This window comes from Ascaphus truei, chromosome 2 (genome assembly GCF_040206685.1).
Source record: "Ascaphus truei isolate aAscTru1 chromosome 2, aAscTru1.hap1, whole genome shotgun sequence".
In the NCBI taxonomy this organism is placed as follows: Eukaryota; Metazoa; Chordata; class Amphibia; order Anura; family Ascaphidae; genus Ascaphus; species Ascaphus truei.
In genome coordinates, this window is record NC_134484.1 from 466,098,803 (window position 1) to 466,116,608 (window position 17,806).

A 17,806-nucleotide genomic window follows, 5' to 3' on the forward strand; every position below is an offset into this window, starting at 1 on the left:
TTTAATGACCTTTATTAGGATGTAGAAATACAATAAAGCAATACAATAAAACTTTATTAACATATGGCTTATCTGTGTTACAATCTGTTCCTGATCCTTCATCAGGATTTAGGAATATATTAAACAAAAGGTTCTTAAACACCTCCACATCATGGATCACTGCAATATCAATGAAAACCCGGTATCTGCCCTTCTGGCCTTGTCCGGACACCACAAGGGCGGGCATGCCAGTGGTGCTTACGATGTTGTGAGAAAGGCATTGTATATTTAATTGCTACCCAAAGCATGTGGTTGCGACCCACGAAGGCTTCTGGCATCAAACAGGTTACTTAATAATAGTTTGGAGGACCGATATTATATCATATTTATACGTACATAGTACACGGGCTTCAAAATACTGGACTTGCATCTAAAAAATGGGCTTTTGTTAGTGATGGATAATGCACAGACTGCGGAGACCAGATGAAGTTGGAAAGGCTTTGGGCACCAGCCTTTGAGGACCACCAGTGTTCCAGGGGCCCCAGTTGGAGAGCCACAGCCCTAATGCCCTCCAGTGTTCCAGGGGCCACAGTTGGAGAGCCACAGCCCTAATGCCCTCCAGTGTTCCAGGGGCCACAGTTGGAGAGCCGCAGCCCTAATGCCCTCCAGTGTTCCAGGGGCCACAGTTGGAGAGCCACAGCCCTAATGCCATCACACTGTGACCACGGCATTTACACGGTATGTGCCACATTTTCAACCTGCACCTTGCTATGGGAGACGTGATATTGGCAGTGAGATATGGTAAGGGCTCGGGAAGATTATCTGAGGACCGAGCCCTGTACTTCCCTTTACCGCTGGCATGTCTGGTTACAAAGTAAGTGCCCACGCCTGTAGATATTGTACTAACGCGGGAGGTAGAGGGTGGAGGGGGTATTGGGTCAACAAGTAGTTGATCTGTTCCAAGCTTCCCAACCTCTCGGGGTCCTTCATCGGGTAACCCTCACCCCGAGAGGCTGCAAAGCTTGTAACACATCAACTACTTGCTGGTCCAATAAAAGGTATCATACACCCCCAACTCCCTCTCGTGTTACTACATGGAAGGAAGGACAAACACTGCTGCCCAGCACTCTCTCCTTATTTCTGTCGTTATTAAGACATTTAAAAGCCTTGTAAATATGAAGATGAACAAGGGTCCTGAATTTCCCAAGCTCGGGCTGTGCAGGACAGCAAAATGTCCTAGAACGTAGCACCGTTTAGTAAATATGTCCCTTTGCCGCTCACTGATTTGGAGCAGCAGAGTACGGAGACTTCCGTGGAGTCTCACTTCATTAAAATGCTCCCCCCCCGCACCCCCTTTTTTTTGTCTTGATAACATTTCACGGATTGAAGTCGGTGGAGGCAGACGTGGCTGAGCTGGGGAATAACAGTATAGAAGCTGACGTTACATTCTAAGGCCACGATCATACCAGCTCCGGGGCGATCCGGTGACATCACCGCTGCGACCCGGCAAACTGGCAGGTTTGAACCAAAGTCAGGAGTCGGCCGGAGGAGACAGGGAGGCGTGGCCGTGATCGGTTCGCCCTCATTGGCTGAACCGCTCACATGACGCGGCCGTCGCCAGCCGAGAACAAATTCTCAAGTCTGTTCTCCTGTCTGCCGCCCGGCAGTTCCAGGCGGGGCGCGGGTAGCGCCGGGTATGTGCACTTCTATCTTATTGTTGCTATTTGTTTTTGAGCTGTTCGGCGGCGTGACACCGCCGGCATCTTTTGGTATAATCTCGCTACACAATCTGGTGTAAACCTGGCCTGGTGCAGCCTTTCAAAAAATTGGTAACTTTATTTAAGTCATAAATTGTGCTGAAATGCTATATTTTAAGCCGTCTAATTTTTACTTCAACATATTAGACATTTTATGTATTCCCATGTTTGAGGAATTGGGGTTTAACACATAACTTCTGTTATCTATATACTAAGCCCACTATCTGCAATACAAGGAGAGGACGCGGGTTTGATTTGATTCTAGATTATTCTTTGTCTTACGTTTATTTGATGCTGGAAAAATGAAACGAAGAGTTAAAAGCCAAAGTTGCAATATTGTATTGTATTGTATGTCTTTATTTATATAGCGCCAAAAGTGTACTCAGCGCTTCACCAAGAATACAGTACGGGGAATTATAATCATACAATGAGTGCAGCAAAATCAGACACTAGGAAAGGAAATCCCTGCCCCGAAGAGCTTACAATCTAAGAGGTTTGAGGGGAAACTTACAGAGACTGCAGGTGAGGGAATAAGTGCTGTAGCTGGGTGGAGAGGGGGCGGGGGGGAGGATACTAGCTTTAATCCGGGGCGCCATGTTACTCCCTGGATTTAGAAATGGTTAACGCTGGATTTCAGACCCTGAATATATTGCTGGTCTCTCTGTAGTTAACCCCAGAAAGGTTTGCAATGTATTGCGTTGGTTGACATATCATTTGCCATTTGGGTTATAATGCCAAATATAGACTATGGGGACATAGTATACGTCTCGGCACCCCAAACCCACCTTAGCAAACTAGACACACTCTACATTTTAATATTCCGCTTTGTCCTCCAATGCAACTACAACACACATCACTGCGAAATGCTCAAAGAACTAGATTGGTCAACACTAGAGTCTAGGCGCAAAATTCACCTTTCCTGTCTTGCCTTCAAATTCTTTATGGGCAAGCTACCCAGCTACCTGAACAAGCTCCTCACCCCGACCACATGCAGCACCTATCACCTGAGATCAGACTCCAAAAGACTGTTCATGGTCCCAAGGCTCAACAAAGTATCCGGCCGCTCCTCTTTCTCTCACCGTGCACCCCAAAACTGGAACAGGCTACCGGAGACTCTCACAGCCGCCACCAGTCTAAGTTCTTTCAAACCTAAGGCTGTCTCACATTTTAATCTGGTCTGTAACTGTTACATACGCCTATAATATATATTATCTGTAACTGTACGTGCAATGTCTTGTATATAATGTATAACCTGTTCACTTACGTAACTGTATTTGTAACCATGTATTATTTGTCTTAACGCTATGCCCAGGACATACTTGAAAACGAGCGGTAACTCTCAATGTATTATTTCCTGGTAACACATTTGATAAAATACATTTGAATGATCTGAAACAGGACTGTGCAAAGATAAAAACTGTCAATGCAACCGAATGTGCCCATAACCGCCCCCTCTCATTCCTGAATATGTACACCTGTATTGTGTAAATCTTTAGTAAAAAAAATTGTATTTAAAAAAAATACTTGTGAAAAGGGGATATTAAAACAAATGTGAGTTATTTCTTGTGCTGGACAACACCCATCCCCAGTAATAAACGCAACCCATTTTTATCTACAACTAGCTTTTATGCCCGGCTTCACCCGGGGAAAGTAATATTGAATACATGTCCCCCCCCCCTCTCCCCCCCCCCGCTGCCGGCACATCTCCCTGGCCCCCCCATCCCCGCTGCGGGAAGTAGTGCGGGGTGAGATTTGTCTCTGTCTGTGTGTGTCTGTCTGTGTGTGTGTGTATACAGTATGTGTGTGTCTGTCTGTCCGTGTGTGTGTGTGTGTGTCTCCCCCCGCTGCCGGAACATGTCCCGGGGCCCCCCTCCCCCCCGCTGGCGGCACATCTCCCCTCGCTGCCGGCACATCTCCCTCCCCACTGCTAGTACATCTCCCCCTGCTAGCTGGCACATTTCCCCCACCCCCCTCTGGTACATCTACCCCCGCTAGCTGGCACATCTCCCCCTCTCCCCCCCGCTGGCACATCTCCCCACGCTAGCTGGCACATCTCCCCCGCTCCCCCCCCCCCTGCTGGCACATCTCACATCACACAGACACGCACACACAGCCCTGATCCAGGCAAGGACACGCCCCCTCCCTTAGTAGCTACGCCCCCCCCGCACCTGCTCTAACAGATTTGCTGGACAGCCGAGGGAAACTTAGAATGTCCATCATTTGGGAGGTGAGTCTCATTGGAAGCTCAAAATAGTTGCGTTGACCTACAAATCCGCAGCAGAATGTACAGTGCAAGTTTTGTTGTGCTACGTGGTGCCGTTTTTGAGATTTCGATGCTTTGGACATACAAACAAACAGACGGAATCCAACTTAGAATAGTATAGATATAATAATTTATATATGTGTGTATATATATATATACAGTGTTCGACAAACCTATACATTTGCTCGCCCCGGGCGAGTGGATTTAACATCGTGGCGAGCTCCTATTGGCCCAAGCAGCATACGTTTGGTACTAGGTGGCGAGTAGATTTTTTTGTGTGGCGAGTAGATTTTTTGGTGATTTGTCAATCACTGTATATATATATATATATAGCCTCGAAATTCTATGTCTCACACAAAGACACAATGATATAGGAAGCAAAAAATTGAATAAAGGGCGCAGAAAAGGCAAACAAGAATGATAAAATGTAACCAATAGCTTGTATCTGGAAAAAAATGTATCCGAGATAGCAATAAATTCCCAGCTTCCTTCCTACAGGTAATAAAGAAAAAGCCACGATAGTGCAGTACTGTGATTGCAATGTATGCGCAGCACAGTACTGTGATTACAGTGTATGTGCGGCACAGTACTGTGATTACAATGTATGCGCAGCACAGTACTGTGATTGCAATGTATGCGCAGCACAGTACTGTGATTACAATGTGTGTGCAGCACAGTGCACAGTACTGTGATTACAATGTATGTGCAGCACAGTACTGTGATTACAATGTATGTGCAGCACAGTAATGTGATTACAATGTATGTGCAGCACAGTACTGTGATTGCAATGTATGTGCAGCACAGTACTGTGATTACAATGTATGCGCAGCACAGTACTGTGATTGCAATGTATGCGCAGCACAGTACTGTGATTACAATGTATGCGCGGCACAGCACTGTGATTACAATGTATGTATAGCACAGTACTGTGATTACAATGTATGCGCAGCACAGTACTGTGATTACAATGTATGCGCAGCACAGTACTGTGATTACAATGTGTGTGCAGCACAGTACTGTGATTACAGTGTATGTGCGGCACAGTACTGTGATTACAATGTGTGTGCAGCACAGTAATGTGATTACAATGTATGTGCAGCACAGTACTGTGATTACAATGTATGTGCAGCACAGTACTGTGATTACAATGTATGTGCAGCACAGTACTGTGATTACAATGTATGTGCAGCACAGTAATGTGATTACAATGTATGTGCAGCACTGTACTGTGATTACAGTGTATGTGCGGCACAGTACTGTGATTACAATGTAAGCGCAGCACACTACTGTGATTACAATGTATGTGCGGCACAGTACTGTGATTACAATGTGTGCGCGGCACAGTACAGTGATTACAGTGTATGCGCAGCACAGTACTGTGATTACAATGTATGCACAGCACAGTACTGTGATTACAATGTATGCGCAGCACAGTACTGTGATTACAATGTATGCGCAGCACAGTACTGTGATTACAATGTATGCGCAGCACAGTACTGTGATTACAAAGTATGCGCAGCACAGTACTGTGATTACAATGTATGTGCAGCACAGTAATGTGATTACAATGTATGTGCAGCACAGTACTGTGATTACAATGTATCTGCAGCACAGTACTGTGATTACAATGTATGCACAGCACAGTACTGTGATTACAATGTATGTGCAGCTCAGTACTGTGATTACAATGTATGTGCAGCTCAGTACTGTGATTACAATGTATGCGCAGCACAGTACTGTGATTACAATGTATGCGCAGCACAGTACTGTGATTACAATGTATGTGCAGCACAGTAATGTGATTACAATGTATGTGCAGCACAGTACTGTGATTACAATGTATCTGCAGCACAGTACTGTGATTACAATGTATGTGCAGCACAGTAATGTGATTACAATGTATGTGCAGCACAGTAATGTGATTACAATGTAAGTGCAGCACAGCACTGTGATTACAATGTAAGCGCAGCACACTACTGTGATTACAATGTATGTGCGGCACAGTACTGTGATTACAATGTGTGCGCGGCACAGTACAGTGATTACAGTGTATGCGCAGCACAGTACTGTGATTACAATGTATGCGCAGCACAGTACTGTGATTACAATGTATGCGCAGCACAGTACTGTGATTACAATGTATGCGCAGCACAGTACTGTGATTACAATGTATGCGCGGCACAGCACTGTGATTACAATGTATGTATAGCACAGTACTGTGATTACAATGTATGCGCAGCTCAGTACTGTGATTACAATGTATGCGCAGCACAGTACTGTGATTACAATGTATGTGCAGCACAGTACTGTGATTACAATGTATGTATAGCACAGTACTGTGATTACAATGTATGTGCAGCACAGTACTGTGATTACAATGTATCTGCAGCACAGTACTGTGATTACAATGTATGTGCAGCACAGTAATGTGATTACAATGTATATGTATGTGCAGCTCAGTACTGTGATTACAATGTATGTGCAGCACAGTACTGTGCTTACAATGTATATGTATGTGCAGCTCAGTACTGTGATTACAATGTATGCGCAGCACAGTACTGTGATTACAATGTATGTGCAGCCCAGTACAGTGATTACAATGTATGTGCAGCACAGTACTGTGATTACAATGTATGTGCAGCACAGCACTGTGATTACAATGTATGTGCAGCTCAGTACAGTGATTACAATGTATATGTATGTGCAGCACAGTACTGTGATTACAATGTATGTGCAGCTCAGTACTGTGATTACAATGTATGCGCAGCACAGTACTGTGATTACAATGTATGCGCAGCACAGTACAATGTATGTGCAGCACAGTACTGTGATTACAATGTATGTGCAGCACAGTACTGTGATTACAATGTATATGTATGTGCAGCTCAGTACTGTGATTACAATGTATGCGCAGCACAGTACTGTGATTACAATGTATGTGCAGCACAGTACAGTGATTACAATGTATGTGCAGCACAGTACTGTGATTACAATGTATGTGCAGCACAGCACTGTGATTACAATGTATGTGCAGCTCAGTACAGTGATTACAATGTATATGTATGTGCAGCACAGTACTGTGATTACAATGTATGTGCAGCTCAGTACTGTGATTACAATGTATGTGCAGCACAGTACTGTGATTACAATGTATGTGCAGCACAGTACTGTAATTACAATGTATGTGCAGCTCAGTACAGTGATTACAATGTATATGTATGTGCAGCTCAGTACTGTGATTACAATGTATGTGCAGCTCAGTACTGTGATTACAATGTATGCGCAGCACAGTACTGTGATTACAATGTGTGTGCAGCACAGTACAGTGATTACAATGTATGCGCAGCACAGTACTGTGATTACAATGTGTGTGCAGCACAGCACTGTGATTACAATGTATGTGCAGCACAGCACTGTGATTACAATGTGTGTGCAGCACAGTACTGTGATTACAATGTGTGTGCAGCACACTACTGTGATTACAATGTATGCGCAGCACAGTAATGTGATTACAATGTATGCGCAGCACAGTACTGTGATTACAATGTATGCGCAGCACAGTACTGTGATTACAATGTATGCGCAGCACAGTACTGTGATTACAATGTATGTGCAGCACAGTAATGTGATTACAATGTATGTGCAGCACAGTACTGTGATAACAATGTATCTGCAGCACAGTACTGTGATTACAATGTATCTGCAGCACAGCACTGTGATTACAATGTATGTGCAGCACAGTACTGTGATTACAATGTATATGTATGTGCAGCTCAGTACTGTGATTACAATGTATGCGCAGCACAGTACTGTGATTACAATGTATGTGCAGCACAGTACTGTGATTACAATGTATGTGCAGCACAGTACAGTGATTACAATGTATGTGCAGCACAGCACTGTGATTACAATGTATGTGCAGCACAGTACAGTGATTACAATGTATGCGCAGCACAGTACTGTGATTACAATGTATGTGCAGCACAGCACTGTGATTACAATGTATGTGCAGCACAGCACTGTGATTACAATGTATGTGCAGCACAGCACTGTGATTACAATGTATGTGCAGCTCAGTACAGTGATTACAATGTATATGTATGTGCAGCTCAGTACTGTGATTACAATGTATGTGCAGCTCAGTACTGTGATTACAATGTATGCGCAGCACAGTAATGTGATTACAATGTATGCGCAGCACAGTACTGTGATTACAATGTGTGTGCAGCACAGTACAGTGATTACAATGTATGCGCAGCACAGTACTGTGATTACAATGTATGTGCAGCACAGCACTGTGATTACAATGTGTGTGCAGCACAGTACTGTGATTACAATGTATGTGCAGCACAGTACTGTGATTACAATGTATATGTATGTGCAGCTCAGTACTGTGATTACAATGTATGTGCAGCTCAGTACTGTGATTACAATGTATGCGCAGCACAGTAATGTGATTACAATGTATGCGCAGCACAGTACTGTGATTACAATGTGTGTGCAGCACAGTACAGTGATTACAATGTATGCGCAGCACAGTACTGTGATTACAATGTATGTGCAGCACAGCACTGTGATTACAATGTGTGTGCAGCACAGTACTGTGATTACAATGTATGTGCAGCACAGTACTGTGATTACAATGTGTGTGCAGCTCAGTACTGTGATTACAATGTATGTGCAGCACAGCACTGTGATTACAATGTATGCGCAGCACAGTAATGTGATTACAATGTATGCGCAGCACAGTACTGAGATTACAATGTATGCGCAGCACAGTACTGTGATTACAATGTATGTGCAGCTCAGTACTGTGATTACAATGTATGTGCAGCTCAGTACTGTGATTACAATGTATGCGCAGCACAGTAATGTGATTACAATGTATGCGCAGCACAGTACAGTGATTACAATGTATGTGCAGCACAGTACTGTGATTACAATGTATGCGCAGCACAGTAATGTGATTACAATGTATGCGCAGCACAGTACAGTGATTACAATGTATGTGCAGCACAGTACTGTGATTACAATGTATGCGCAGCACAGCACTGTGATTACAATGTATGCGCAGCACAGTACTGTGATTACAATGTATGTGCAGCTCAGTACTGTGATTACAATGTATGTGCAGCACAGTACAGTGATTACAATGTATGTGCAGCACAGTACTGTGATTACAGTGTATGTGCAGCACAGTACTGTGATTACAATGTATGCGCAGCTCAGTACTGTGATTACAATGTATGCGCAGCTCAGTAATGTGATTACAATGTATGCGCAGCTCAGTACTGTGATTACAATGTATGCGCAGCTCAGTAATGTGATTACAATGTATGCGCAGCACAGCACTGTGATTACAATGTATGTGCAGCTCAGTACTGTGATTACAATGTATGTGCGGCACAGTACTGTGATTACAATGTATGTGCGGCACAGCACTGTGATTACAATGTATGCGCGGCACAGCACTGTGATTACAATGTATGCGCGGCACAGCACTGTGATTACAATGTATGCGCGGCACAGTACTGTGATTACAATGTATGCGCAGCACAGTACAGTGATTACAATGTATGCGCAGCACAGTACAGTGATTACAATGTATGCGCAGCACAGTACTGTGATTACAATGTATGCGCAGCACAGTACTGTGATTACAATGTATGTGCAGCTCAGTACTGTGATTACAATGTATGTGCAGCACAGCACTGTGATTACAATGTATGTGCAGCTCACTACTGTGATTACAATGTATGTGCAGCTCAGTACTGTGATTACAATGTATGTGCAGCACAGCACTGTGATTACAATGTATGTGCAGCACAGCACTGTGATTACAATGTATGTGCAGCACAGCACTGTGATTACAATGTATGTGCAGCACAGCACTGTGATTACAATGTATGCGCAGCACAGTACTGTGATTACAATGTATGCGCAGCACAGTACTGTGATTACAATGTATGCGCAGCACAGTACAGTGATTACAATGTATGCACAGCACAGTACTGTGATTACAATGTGTGTGCAGCACAGTTCTGTGATTACAATGTATGTGCAGCACAGTACTGTGATTACAATGTATGTGCAGCTCAGTACTGTGATTACAATGTATGTGCAGTTCAGTACAGTGATTACAATGTATGTGCAGCACAGTAATGTGATTACAATGTATGCGCAGCACAGTACTGAGATTACAATGTATGCGCAGCACAGTAATGTGATTACAATGTATGCGCAGCTCAGTAATGTGATTACAATGTATGCGCAGCACAGTACAATGTATGCGCAGCTCAGTACTGTGATTACAATGTATGCGCAGCTCAGTACTGTGATTACAATGTATGCGCAGCACAGTACTGTGATTACAATGTATGCGCAGCTCAGTAATGTGATTACAATGTATGCGCAGCACAGTACTGTGATTACAATGTATGTGCAGCACAGTACTGTGATTACAATGTATGCGCAGCTCAGTACTGTGATTACAATGTATGTGCAGCTCAGTACTGTGATTACAATGTATGCGCAGCACAGTACTGTGATTACAATGTATGCGCAGCACAGCACTGTGATTACAATGTATGCGCAGCACAGTACTGTGATTACAATGTATGTGCAGCTCAGCACTGTGATTACAATGTATGTGCAGCACAGTACTGTGATTACAATGTATGTGCAGCACAGCACTGTGATTACAATGTATGTGCAGCTCAGTACTGTGATTACAATGTATGTGCAGCACAGTACAGTGATTACAATGTATGCGCAGCACAGCACTGTGATTACAATGTATATGTATGTGCAGCTCAGTACTGTGATTACAATGTATGTGCAGCACAGTACTGTGATTACAATGTATGTGCAGCACAGTACTGTGATTACAATGTATGTGCAGCACAGTACTGTGATTACAATGTATGTGCAGCACAGTACTGTGATTACAATGTATGTGTATGTGCAGCTCAGTACTGTGATTACAATGTATGTGCAGCTCAGTACTGTGATTACAATGTGTGTGCAGCTCAGTACTGTGATTACAATGATGTATGTGCAGCTCAGTACTGTGATTACAATGTATGTGCAGCACAGTACTGTGATTACAATGTATGTGTATGTGCAGCTCAGTACTGTGATTACAATGTATGTGCAGCTCAGTACTGTGATTACAATGTGTGTGCAGCACAGTACAGTGATTACAATGTATGCGCAGCACAGTACTGTGATTACAATGTGTGTGCAGCACAGCACTGTGATTACAATGTATGTGCAGCACAGCACTGTGATTACAATGTGTGTGCAGCACAGTACTGTGATTACAATGTGTGTGCAGCACACTACTGTGATTACAATGTATGCGCAGCACAGTAATGTGATTACAATGTATGCGCAGCACAGTACTGTGATTACAATGTATGCGCAGCACAGTACTGTGATTACAATGTATGCGCAGCACAGTACTGTGATTACAATGTATGTGCAGCACAGTAATGTGATTACAATGTATGTGCAGCACAGTACTGTGATAACAATGTATCTGCAGCACAGTACTGTGATTACAATGTATCTGCAGCACAGCACTGTGATTACAATGTATGTGCAGCACAGTACTGTGATTACAATGTATATGTATGTGCAGCTCAGTACTGTGATTACAATGTATGCGCAGCACAGTACTGTGATTACAATGTATGTGCAGCACAGTACTGTGATTACAATGTATGTGCAGCACAGTACAGTGATTACAATGTATGTGCAGCACAGCACTGTGATTACAATGTATGTGCAGCACAGTACAGTGATTACAATGTATGCGCAGCACAGTACTGTGATTACAATGTATGTGCAGCACAGCACTGTGATTACAATGTATGTGCAGCACAGCACTGTGATTACAATGTATGTGCAGCACAGCACTGTGATTACAATGTATGTGCAGCTCAGTACAGTGATTACAATGTATATGTATGTGCAGCTCAGTACTGTGATTACAATGTATGTGCAGCTCAGTACTGTGATTACAATGTATGCGCAGCACAGTAATGTGATTACAATGTATGTGCAGCACAGCACTGTGATTACAATGTATGTGCAGCTCAGTACAGTGATTACAATGTATATGTATGTGCAGCTCAGTACTGTGATTACAATGTATGTGCAGCTCAGTACTGTGATTACAATGTATGCGCAGCACAGTACTGTGATTACAATGTATGCGCAGCACAGTACTGTGATTACAATGTATGCGCAGCACAGTACTGTGATTACAATGTATGCGCAGCACAGTAATGTGATTACAATGTATGCGCAGCACAGTACTGTGATTACAATGTGTGTGCAGCACAGTACAGTGATTACAATGTATGCGCAGCACAGTACTGTGATTACAATGTATGTGCAGCACAGCACTGTGATTACAATGTGTGTGCAGCACAGTACTGTGATTACAATGTATGTGCAGCACAGTACTGTGATTACAATGTATATGTATGTGCAGCTCAGTACTGTGATTACAATGTATGTGCAGCTCAGTACTGTGATTACAATGTATGCGCAGCACAGTAATGTGATTACAATGTATGCGCAGCACAGTACTGTGATTACAATGTGTGTGCAGCACAGTACAGTGATTACAATGTATGCGCAGCACAGTACTGTGATTACAATGTATGTGCAGCACAGCACTGTGATTACAATGTGTGTGCAGCACAGTACTGTGATTACAATGTATGTGCAGCACAGTACTGTGATTACAATGTGTGTGCAGCTCAGTACTGTGATTACAATGTATGTGCAGCACAGCACTGTGATTACAATGTATGCGCAGCACAGTAATGTGATTACAATGTATGCGCAGCACAGTACTGAGATTACAATGTATGCGCAGCACAGTACTGTGATTACAATGTATGTGCAGCTCAGTACTGTGATTACAATGTATGTGCAGCTCAGTACTGTGATTACAATGTATGCGCAGCACAGTAATGTGATTACAATGTATGCGCAGCACAGTACAGTGATTACAATGTATGTGCAGCACAGTACTGTGATTACAATGTATGCGCAGCACAGTAATGTGATTACAATGTATGCGCAGCACAGTACAGTGATTACAATGTATGTGCAGCACAGTACTGTGATTACAATGTATGCGCAGCACAGCACTGTGATTACAATGTATGCGCAGCACAGTACTGTGATTACAATGTATGTGCAGCTCAGTACTGTGATTACAATGTATGTGCAGCACAGTACAGTGATTACAATGTATGTGCAGCACAGTACTGTGATTACAGTGTATGTGCAGCACAGTACTGTGATTACAATGTATGCGCAGCTCAGTACTGTGATTACAATGTATGCGCAGCTCAGTAATGTGATTACAATGTATGTGCAGCTCAGTACTGTGATTACAATGTATGTGCAGCTCAGTACTGTGATTACAATGTGTGTGCAGCACAGTACAGTGATTACAATGTATGCGCAGCACAGTACTGTGATTACAATGTGTGTGCAGCACAGCACTGTGATTACAATGTATGTGCAGCACAGCACTGTGATTACAATGTGTGTGCAGCACAGTACTGTGATTACAATGTGTGTGCAGCACACTACTGTGATTACAATGTATGCGCAGCACAGTAATGTGATTACAATGTATGCGCAGCACAGTACTGTGATTACAATGTATGCGCAGCACAGTACTGTGATTACAATGTATGCGCAGCACAGTACTGTGATTACAATGTATGTGCAGCACAGTAATGTGATTACAATGTATGTGCAGCACAGTACTGTGATAACAATGTATCTGCAGCACAGTACTGTGATTACAATGTATCTGCAGCACAGCACTGTGATTACAATGTATGTGCAGCACAGTACTGTGATTACAATGTATATGTATGTGCAGCTCAGTACTGTGATTACAATGTATGCGCAGCACAGTACTGTGATTACAATGTATGTGCAGCACAGTACTGTGATTACAATGTATGTGCAGCACAGTACTGTGATTACAATGTATGTGCAGCACAGTACTGTGATTACAATGTATGTGCAGCACAGTACTGTGATTACAATGTATGTGCAGCACAGTACTGTGATTACAATGTATGTGTATGTGCAGCTCAGTACTGTGATTACAATGTATGTGCAGCTCAGTACTGTGATTACAATGTGTGTGCAGCTCAGTACTGTGATTACAATGATGTATGTGCAGCTCAGTACTGTGATTACAATGTATGTGCAGCACAGTACTGTGATTACAATGTATGTGTATGTGCAGCTCAGTACTGTGATTACAATGTATGTGCAGCTCAGTACTGTGATTACAATGTGTGTGCAGCACAGTACAGTGATTACAATGTATGCGCAGCACAGTACTGTGATTACAATGTGTGTGCAGCACAGCACTGTGATTACAATGTATGTGCAGCACAGCACTGTGATTACAATGTGTGTGCAGCACAGTACTGTGATTACAATGTGTGTGCAGCACACTACTGTGATTACAATGTATGCGCAGCACAGTAATGTGATTACAATGTATGCGCAGCACAGTACTGTGATTACAATGTATGCGCAGCACAGTACTGTGATTACAATGTATGCGCAGCACAGTACTGTGATTACAATGTATGTGCAGCACAGTAATGTGATTACAATGTATGTGCAGCACAGTACTGTGATAACAATGTATCTGCAGCACAGTACTGTGATTACAATGTATCTGCAGCACAGCACTGTGATTACAATGTATGTGCAGCACAGTACTGTGATTACAATGTATATGTATGTGCAGCTCAGTACTGTGATTACAATGTATGCGCAGCACAGTACTGTGATTACAATGTATGTGCAGCACAGTACTGTGATTACAATGTATGTGCAGCACAGTACAGTGATTACAATGTATGTGCAGCACAGCACTGTGATTACAATGTATGTGCAGCACAGTACAGTGATTACAATGTATGCGCAGCACAGTACTGTGATTACAATGTATGTGCAGCACAGCACTGTGATTACAATGTATGTGCAGCACAGCACTGTGATTACAATGTATGTGCAGCACAGCACTGTGATTACAATGTATGTGCAGCTCAGTACAGTGATTACAATGTATATGTATGTGCAGCTCAGTACTGTGATTACAATGTATGTGCAGCTCAGTACTGTGATTACAATGTATGCGCAGCACAGTAATGTGATTACAATGTATGCGCAGCACAGTACTGTGATTACAATGTGTGTGCAGCACAGTACAGTGATTACAATGTATGCGCAGCACAGTACTGTGATTACAATGTATGTGCAGCACAGCACTGTGATTACAATGTGTGTGCAGCACAGTACTGTGATTACAATGTATGTGCAGCACAGTACTGTGATTACAATGTATATGTATGTGCAGCTCAGTACTGTGATTACAATGTATGTGCAGCTCAGTACTGTGATTACAATGTATGCGCAGCACAGTAATGTGATTACAATGTATGCGCAGCACAGTACTGTGATTACAATGTGTGTGCAGCACAGTACAGTGATTACAATGTATGCGCAGCACAGTACTGTGATTACAATGTATGTGCAGCACAGCACTGTGATTACAATGTGTGTGCAGCACAGTACTGTGATTACAATGTATGTGCAGCACAGTACTGTGATTACAATGTGTGTGCAGCTCAGTACTGTGATTACAATGTATGTGCAGCACAGCACTGTGATTACAATGTATGCGCAGCACAGTAATGTGATTACAATGTATGCGCAGCACAGTACTGAGATTACAATGTATGCGCAGCACAGTACTGTGATTACAATGTATGTGCAGCTCAGTACTGTGATTACAATGTATGTGCAGCTCAGTACTGTGATTACAATGTAATGCGCAGCACAGTAATGTGATTACAATGTATGCGCAGCACAGTACAGTGATTACAATGTATGTGCAGCACAGTACTGTGATTACAATGTATGCGCAGCACAGTAATGTGATTACAATGTATGCGCAGCACAGTACAGTGATTACAATGTATGTGCAGCACAGTACTGTGATTACAATGTATGCGCAGCACAGCACTGTGATTACAATGTATGCGCAGCACAGTACTGTGATTACAATGTATGTGCAGCTCAGTACTGTGATTACAATGTATGTGCAGCACAGTACAGTGATTACAATGTATGTGCAGCACAGTACTGTGATTACAGTGTATGTGCAGCACAGTACTGTGATTACAATGTATGCGCAGCTCAGTACTGTGATTACAATGTATGCGCAGCTCAGTAATGTGATTACAATGTATGTGCAGCTCAGTACTGTGATTACAATGTATGTGCAGCTCAGTACTGTGATTACAATGTGTGTGCAGCACAGTACAGTGATTACAATGTATGCGCAGCACAGTACTGTGATTACAATGTGTGTGCAGCACAGCACTGTGATTACAATGTATGTGCAGCACAGCACTGTGATTACAATGTGTGTGCAGCACAGTACTGTGATTACAATGTGTGTGCAGCACACTACTGTGATTACAATGTATGCGCAGCACAGTAATGTGATTACAATGTATGCGCAGCACAGTACTGTGATTACAATGTATGCGCAGCACAGTACTGTGATTACAATGTATGCGCAGCACAGTACTGTGATTACAATGTATGTGCAGCACAGTAATGTGATTACAATGTATGTGCAGCACAGTACTGTGATAACAATGTATCTGCAGCACAGTACTGTGATTACAATGTATCTGCAGCACAGCACTGTGATTACAATGTATGTGCAGCACAGTACTGTGATTACAATGTATATGTATGTGCAGCTCAGTACTGTGATTACAATGTATGCGCAGCACAGTACTGTGATTACAATGTATGTGCAGCACAGTACTGTGATTACAATGTATGTGCAGCACAGTACAGTGATTACAATGTATGTGCAGCACAGCACTGTGATTACAATGTATGTGCAGCACAGTACAGTGATTACAATGTATGCGCAGCACAGTACTGTGATTACAATGTATGTGCAGCACAGCACTGTGATTACAATGTATGTGCAGCACAGCACTGTGATTACAATGTATGTGCAGCACAGCACTGTGATTACAATGTATGTGCAGCTCAGTACAGTGATTACAATGTATATGTATGTGCAGCTCAGTACTGTGATTACAATGTATGTGCAGCTCAGTACTGTGATTACAATGTATGCGCAGCACAGTAATGTGATTACAATGTATGCGCAGCACAGTACTGTGATTACAATGTGTGTGCAGCACAGTACAGTGATTACAATGTATGCGCAGCACAGTACTGTGATTACAATGTATGTGCAGCACAGCACTGTGATTACAATGTGTGTGCAGCACAGTACTGTGATTACAATGTATGTGCAGCACAGTACTGTGATTACAATGTATATGTATGTGCAGCTCAGTACTGTGATTACAATGTATGTGCAGCTCAGTACTGTGATTACAATGTATGCGCAGCACAGTAATGTGATTACAATGTATGCGCAGCACAGTACTGTGATTACAATGTGTGTGCAGCACAGTACAGTGATTACAATGTATGCGCAGCACAGTACTGTGATTACAATGTATGTGCAGCACAGCACTGTGATTACAATGTGTGTGCAGCACAGTACTGTGATTACAATGTATGTGCAGCACAGTACTGTGATTACAATGTGTGTGCAGCTCAGTACTGTGATTACAATGTATGTGCAGCACAGCACTGTGATTACAATGTATGCGCAGCACAGTAATGTGATTACAATGTATGCGCA